The sequence below is a fragment of the Onychomys torridus genome, chromosome 13 (genome assembly GCF_903995425.1).
Source record: "Onychomys torridus chromosome 13, mOncTor1.1, whole genome shotgun sequence".
Taxonomy (NCBI): domain Eukaryota; kingdom Metazoa; phylum Chordata; class Mammalia; order Rodentia; family Cricetidae; genus Onychomys; species Onychomys torridus.
In genome coordinates, this window is record NC_050455.1 from 7,477,086 (window position 1) to 7,483,733 (window position 6,648).

The following is a 6,648-nucleotide window of genomic DNA, read 5'->3' on the forward strand; positions in this document are numbered from 1 at the left end:
CTCTTCCTCTGAAAGGTTGGTTTCAGACTCCTTGTCTGTTCATTTTGGTGCCACAGTGCACCTCCAGCTTAAGATGCTGTTAGGTTTCCTCGCAGAATGTAAGAGACACCTCTTTTAAACATTCCAGATGTATGGATGTTTAAGGTAAAATTTGGATTCTTGAAGACCTTGTGTTCATGTCTCCTTACATACTCATGTTTAAGAAAATAGAGCCATATTTTTTCATTATTGATTTTCTTTTTGGAACCAGTAACTTTACTTAGAAAATTCTCAAAGTTTCCTCTACTGTTCAGTTTCTGACGGTTTGGAATCCCTGTGGTGGTGACTACATTAGCCACCTAGCAGATCCTCTCCCTCCCTCCCTACCTTCATCCCATCCTTCTTTTCTTTCTTTCTAACTTCTTTTTTCTCCTTTTCTCTCTCCTTCCCTCTCTCCACTCCCCATTCTAAGGATTCTTGTCTTTATTTTTTCTCATTTGGAAAATGGTTAATCCCAGATACATCTGAATCATAAGGAAAGAGTGCCTGAGATTCCACACCCCACACACCTCATTTGTTCTGAAATGCAAGTGGGCTGTCATAGCTTGTTTTAACACTCTTTTTCCTGATCTAAAGGAAGGGTTATGTGAGGAATGTTTGGGAGCCCTTTTCCAGCTAGTAATCGTCCTCATTATACATGTCCATTTTTACCTGCTCCAATGTGAACAGACACCACGCTATGTTTCATGACACAATTATTTTAAGGGACAACCTAGAGCAGACTTTCTGCCTCAGTCACCGAGGTTGGAGGAACTTAAATCAGTAGCTATTGCTCAGATTTTCTACAGCTCTGACAATCCAAGGGATCTGTTACTTCCAGGATATACAGAATATGCTTGCTTACTAATTGTTTTTATTTTTAACTGATTCACAAAATTTAACATGTTTATAGAGTGGTATAATGCATGTGTTCATTGTATAATGCTCAAATTGAGCTAAACATACCTACCTCCTCAAACATTTACCTTTATGGCAAAAACATTCAAAAATACTTCTTTGTAGTTTCTTTTTTTGGGGGAGGTGGGAGTTACTATTTTTCATGTCTTATTTGGGGACCTAGAAAACATGCTTTCTAACTAAACCCAGTTTGAGATTAACAAGTAGGCAAATCTACCTTAGGATGGATTTTTCACTTAGTGTGTTTTTGGTTTAAGATCAGTGGCTTAAACAGTGAAGATGATGGAGTCATATGACTAAAGGAAAAGTTAATAAAGGAGAGAGAGATAAGAGGGAGAGAGGAGAGAGACCAAGAGAGGCAGAGCTAGAGCTAGAGACAGAAAGATATCCATATGTGTATACACATATATACATAATACATATTTGTGTATACAAACATATATATATATACATATACATATATAGAGAGAAATATATAGTGATAGATGATGGATAGATAGGTAGGTAGGCAGATAGATAGGTAGATAAATAGATAGATAGGTGATAGATAGATAGATAGATAGATAGATAGATAGATAGAGTTTTAGATCTGTCTTCTGCCATGCGTTTGCTTTGTTCTCAAGTAGGCATAAGTGGCATGTAGCACTGTTTGTACCAAGGAGATACACAGAAGAAAATATTTAATCGGCCCATAAGTCACATATCCACACACCCATATGGTTTCAAATAATGTGGATGTCCTCACTGGTGAAGAGGGACAGCATACCCAACAAGGCATCATGGCTACTACACAGCAAAGCAGGGTTGGGTCCCTTTTTGTCTCACTACCTCTATCTGTGGGGAAGTTTTTCCTTAAAAGTTCTTTGCGTGTGTGTGTGTGTGTGCATGTGTGTGTGCATGTGTGAATCACATGCACCGATGCTTTGGCATGTGTGTGGAAGTTTGTGGTTGGTTTGAGGTGTTGGCTTTTGCCTTCCACATTTTTTATTGGTCTTCAGAATCCAAACCCCTGTTCTTACACATGCTCAGCAAGCAGTTTATCCACTGAGCCATCACTCCAGCCCCTAGACTTTTGTATTTCCTTATATCATAGTCTTAAGTGAGCACATATCATTGAATGAAAAAGGAAAATATTAAATGCATTGGAGCATTTCAAAGCTACAACCACGTACAAGGGAAATCATTGACTTTAATACAGGCAAACTATAGAATCGTCCACAGTTTAAGAAAGCTGGATCCTTAAGAGGAAACAAAATATAACTCTAACATCATTATAACTAAGAGAGACGTGACAAACAACTTAAACCAAGCAAACAACCTGTTTTAAAACAGTCTGTTCCTCAGAAAGACCAACACATTAGTGTTTGTGAGCATCTGTAGCTCCCCTTCCTTGAGAATGTGACACCAAGATTATCTGTGAAATATGAGCCCATTTCATCCATCAATTTGCTCTCATTTATGGTAGACTAGCACATTTTTACAAGGTGATGTACAAATTAACTTCAAATTTATTCATTTTTTTTTTGGTTCAGTTTTTAAAAGTGCTTCCTACCTTGGCTCATTTTCACTAGAGAAATATATACTGCTTACCAATGAAGAATGAAGAGATAATTATATTTTTTTCTGAGAATAAAGCCACTCTAGTTACAAGTTTGAGGTTTCTCCTACTGTTAACTGGTACCTGTGTCTCTGGGTAATTAAAAAACAAAGTGAATTTTAATATAGTCTAGTTTATGTACTTTCTTTCTCCCATATCTTTTTTAGTCATGTTAGTCATAAGTTGATTAAGGCTCTGTCCATATGAAACAAAATTTCTTCAAAATCATTAATTTAGATTTTGGCTAATTTTTCGCTGGACTCATTGCATAAATATTTATTTATACATTTTCATAATGCTATTTAAATAATTTAAGCGGTTTCATTTAAACTTATTGCTTTCTTGTTACTGTCCATTCTTTTTTCTTATTGATATATGTTTTATTAAGAGATTTTGTATTCATTTTACATATCAACCACGGATTCACCTGTCCTCCCTCCTCCCACCACTCAGGCCCCCCCTCCCCCATTGCCACTTCCTCCAAGGTAAGGTCTCCCCTGGGAAGTCAGTCAGCAGAGCCTGGTACATTTAGTTTTGGCAGGTCCAAGCCCCCTCCTACCTACACCAAGTCTGAGCTAAGTGTCTCAGCATAGCCACTAGGTTCTACCGGCCCATGCACTAAGGGCATGTCCCCGTCTCACTGCCTAGCCCCGCCCCCTCCGCCTAAATAGTTCAAGTTAAACAACTGTCTCACTTATTCAGAGAGCCCGGTCCAGTACCATAGGGGCTCCTCAGCTATTGGTTCACAGTTCATGTGTTTCCACTAGTTTGGTTAGTTGTCTCTGTACTTTTTCCAATCATGGTCTCAATATCTCTTGCTCATATAATCCCTCTTCTCTTTCATCTATTGGACTCCTAGAGCTCCACCTGAGGCTTGGCTGTGGATCTCTGCCTCTGCTTCCATCAGCCACTGGATGAGGGTTCTGTCATGACAGGGTGTTTGGCCATCAGATCACCAGAGTAGGTCAGCTCAGGCATCCTCTCGACCATTGCCAATAGTCTATAGTGGAGTCATCTTTGTGGATTCCTGGGGACCTCTCTAGAACTCTGCCTCTTCCTATTCCCATGGGGTCTTCATTTATCATGGTATCTCTTTCCTTGTTCTTCCACTCTGTTCCTGATCCAGCTAGGACCTCCTGCTCCCCTAAGCTCTCTTCCCCTGACCCTTGCCCTCCATTACCCTTCCTCACCCCCATTTTGCTCATGTAGATCTCATCCATTTTTCCATCACTGGGCAATCCCTGTGTCTTTCTTAGGGTCCTCTTTACTAGCTAGCCTCTCTGGAGTTGTGAGTTGCAGTCTGGTTATCTTTTGCTTTACATCTAGTATCCACTTATGTGTGAGTACATATCATGTTTGTCTTTCTGAGTCTGAGTTACCTCACTCAGGATGATATTTTGTAGTTCCATTTATTTGCCTGCAAACCTCATGATGTCATTGTTTTTCTCTGCTGAGTAGTACTCCATTGTGTATATGTACCACATTTCTTTATCCATTCTTCAGTTGAGGGACATCTAGGTTATTTCCAGATTCTGGCTATTACAAATAATGCTGCTATGAACTTAGTTGAGAATATGTCCTTGTGGTATGATTGAGCATTCCTTGGGTATATGCCCAAGAGTGGTATAGCTGGGTTTTGAGGGAGATTGATTTTCAATTTTCTGAGAAAGCACCATACTGATTTCCAAAGAGGCTGTACAAGTTTGCATTCCCAAAACAACAATGTAGGAATATTCCCCTTGCTCCACATCATCTCCAACATAAGCTGTCTTTAGTGTTTTTGATCTTAGCCATTCTGACAGGTGTAAGATGGTATCTCAGAGTCATGTTGACTTGCATTTCCCTGATGACTAAGGATGTTGAGCAATTCCTTAAAAGTCCTTCAGCCATTTGAGCTTCTTCTGTTGAGAATTCTCGGCCTTTTGGCTAAGATCAAATTTAGTATCTGTTCTTATTAATACCGTCCATACTTATGGAAGGATAACAAAACTCTTCATTGTATACTTTTCCACCAATACCAAGGGGCTTAATTAAATATCCACATTGACATTGTCTGTGTTGTATGTCAATACTGTTTGGAAGCATCACCAAAGCCCTGGCTCTCCTCTTGCCCTGTCTAAAGACTTTTCTCCTTTGTTTAGAAGTAAGTCGTTTTATCCTCAGAAAATTTTTACTGATTATATTATAGAGAGTTTTTTTTTTACATGAAAATGGGCAATAAAGACACCACTTTTCTATCTTGCTTATATAACTAGTTAGTATGCATGAATCAAAAGTGACTCATAACTATTTGCAAATAGTTGCTATTACTGAAAGTCACTTGATAGGTGTGGTAAACTGCCAATCTACTTTTTTTCTGAAAAATTTAATGAATCATGACTTCCTAGAAGAAAGACTACATTGTATACCTCTTGATTCCTCCCTTTAAAAATATTTTATTTTTATTTTTAATATACACATCTATGCACATATGTACAACACTTGCATGTGGGTGCCCACTAAGGCCAGAAGAGGGCATTGGATCCCCTAGAGCTGGAGTTTCAGCTGGTTATAATCTGCTTGAAGTGGCTTCTGGGACCTGAACTAGGGTTCTCCACAAAAGCAGTAAGCACATGTGGTCTTAATTGCTGGGCCACCTCTCTAGACACATGATTTTCCTTGCTGTGCTGAATGTGACCCTAACATATATGAGAGTGCTATTTTGCATTTATAAGCAAAATTTTGTACTCAGCACCCAGCACAATTGAATCTGTACAGATATACAATGTTTATGGAGGCCATTGTAGAGATATGATTTAAGCTGACTATATGGAAATACATAGGTTCTAGTCTCAACCTTGGTTTTCCTTCCCAGGTATTTTTGTTTTGGGGCTAGGAATTACTTAGAAGTCTTTGAGCTTCAGTCCCTGTTTCTGTAAAAGTGATTACCCTATGTTATTTTGTGAAGATTAAGTGAAATAAAGTATGTAAAGGATGTAGTACAAAGCTGGGTTTGCCTGTATAGTAACTATTGACAATTAATAACAGTGTTGCTTAAATATGGTTATTTAAGGGACAGATTAATTAATATTATTAACAACAATTTCTTCATCTATAAATGAAGCTAATTTTGATTTGTTACAAGATTAAAAAGAGGGTGACGTGATTCACAGAAAGTTCTCATCTAACTGTCTTCACAGAGTAGGTGCTCAGGAAATGCTACTCTCAATTTCCTACCATACTGTCCCCGTTTCTCACTCATTGATATCACAAACCAGCAATTTGCTTGTTCTTTTAAGTAAGGAATTTCCTGAAAGTCTCGTAGGTTGTATGACTCACAGTGTTATGGAAACTTTAACAAAGCGAAAGCCTAAGGGCTTTGAGAATTTAGGTTACAGAAGTAATGAGACTGTGGGAATAACATTTCACATCTCCTGCCGCCATCACCAGGCAGCACTTCCTAAATTCCCCATGGTCACTACAGCCTCAGAACAGACCCTTCAGCTCTTACAGACGTTATTACTGGGAGTCCCGAGTCTTCTTATACAAAATATCCCATATTGTGTTCCCATTTTTTCTTTATTATTATGTGTTTTAAATTTTATACATCAGCCATGGGTTCCCCTGTCCTCCCCCCTCCCGCCCGCACCCCCACCTTCCCCCCAGCCCCTCCCCTCCATTCCCATGTCCTCCAGGATCAAGGCACCCCTGGGGATTCATTTAAACCTGGTGGATTCAGTACAGGCAGGTCCTGTCACCTCCTTCCCGACTGACAAATAGCCAAATGAATGGAAGCACATGAATTATGAACCAAAAGCTGTGGAGCCCCCAGCTGGATCAGGCCCTCTGGATAAGTGAGACAATTGAATAGCTTGATCTGCTTGGGAGGCATCCAGTCTGTGGGACCAGGATCTGTCCTTGGTGCATGAGATGGCTGTTGGGAACCTTGGGCTTACACAGGGACACTTTGCCCTTTTTTTTTTTTTTTTATTGGAGCTGTACAAAGTGAAGAGGTCATGAGACATAAACAAGCAGAGTAATGACACCTTCCCCGACCTTCTGGAGGAGGAGAAGCCTGGGGTGCTTCCTTCTACAAAGTTCTGTAAATATAATGCAGACTTAGACATGGGCACGCT

General features: G+C 39.5%; 1 pseudogene; it reads left to right on the plus strand.

Moving 5' to 3' along the window:
- Positions 1-4,442: 4,442 nt before the first annotated feature.
- Positions 4,443-4,608, plus strand: LOC118595056 (annotated as a pseudogene).
- The last annotated feature ends 2,040 nt before the right edge of the window (positions 4,609-6,648 follow it).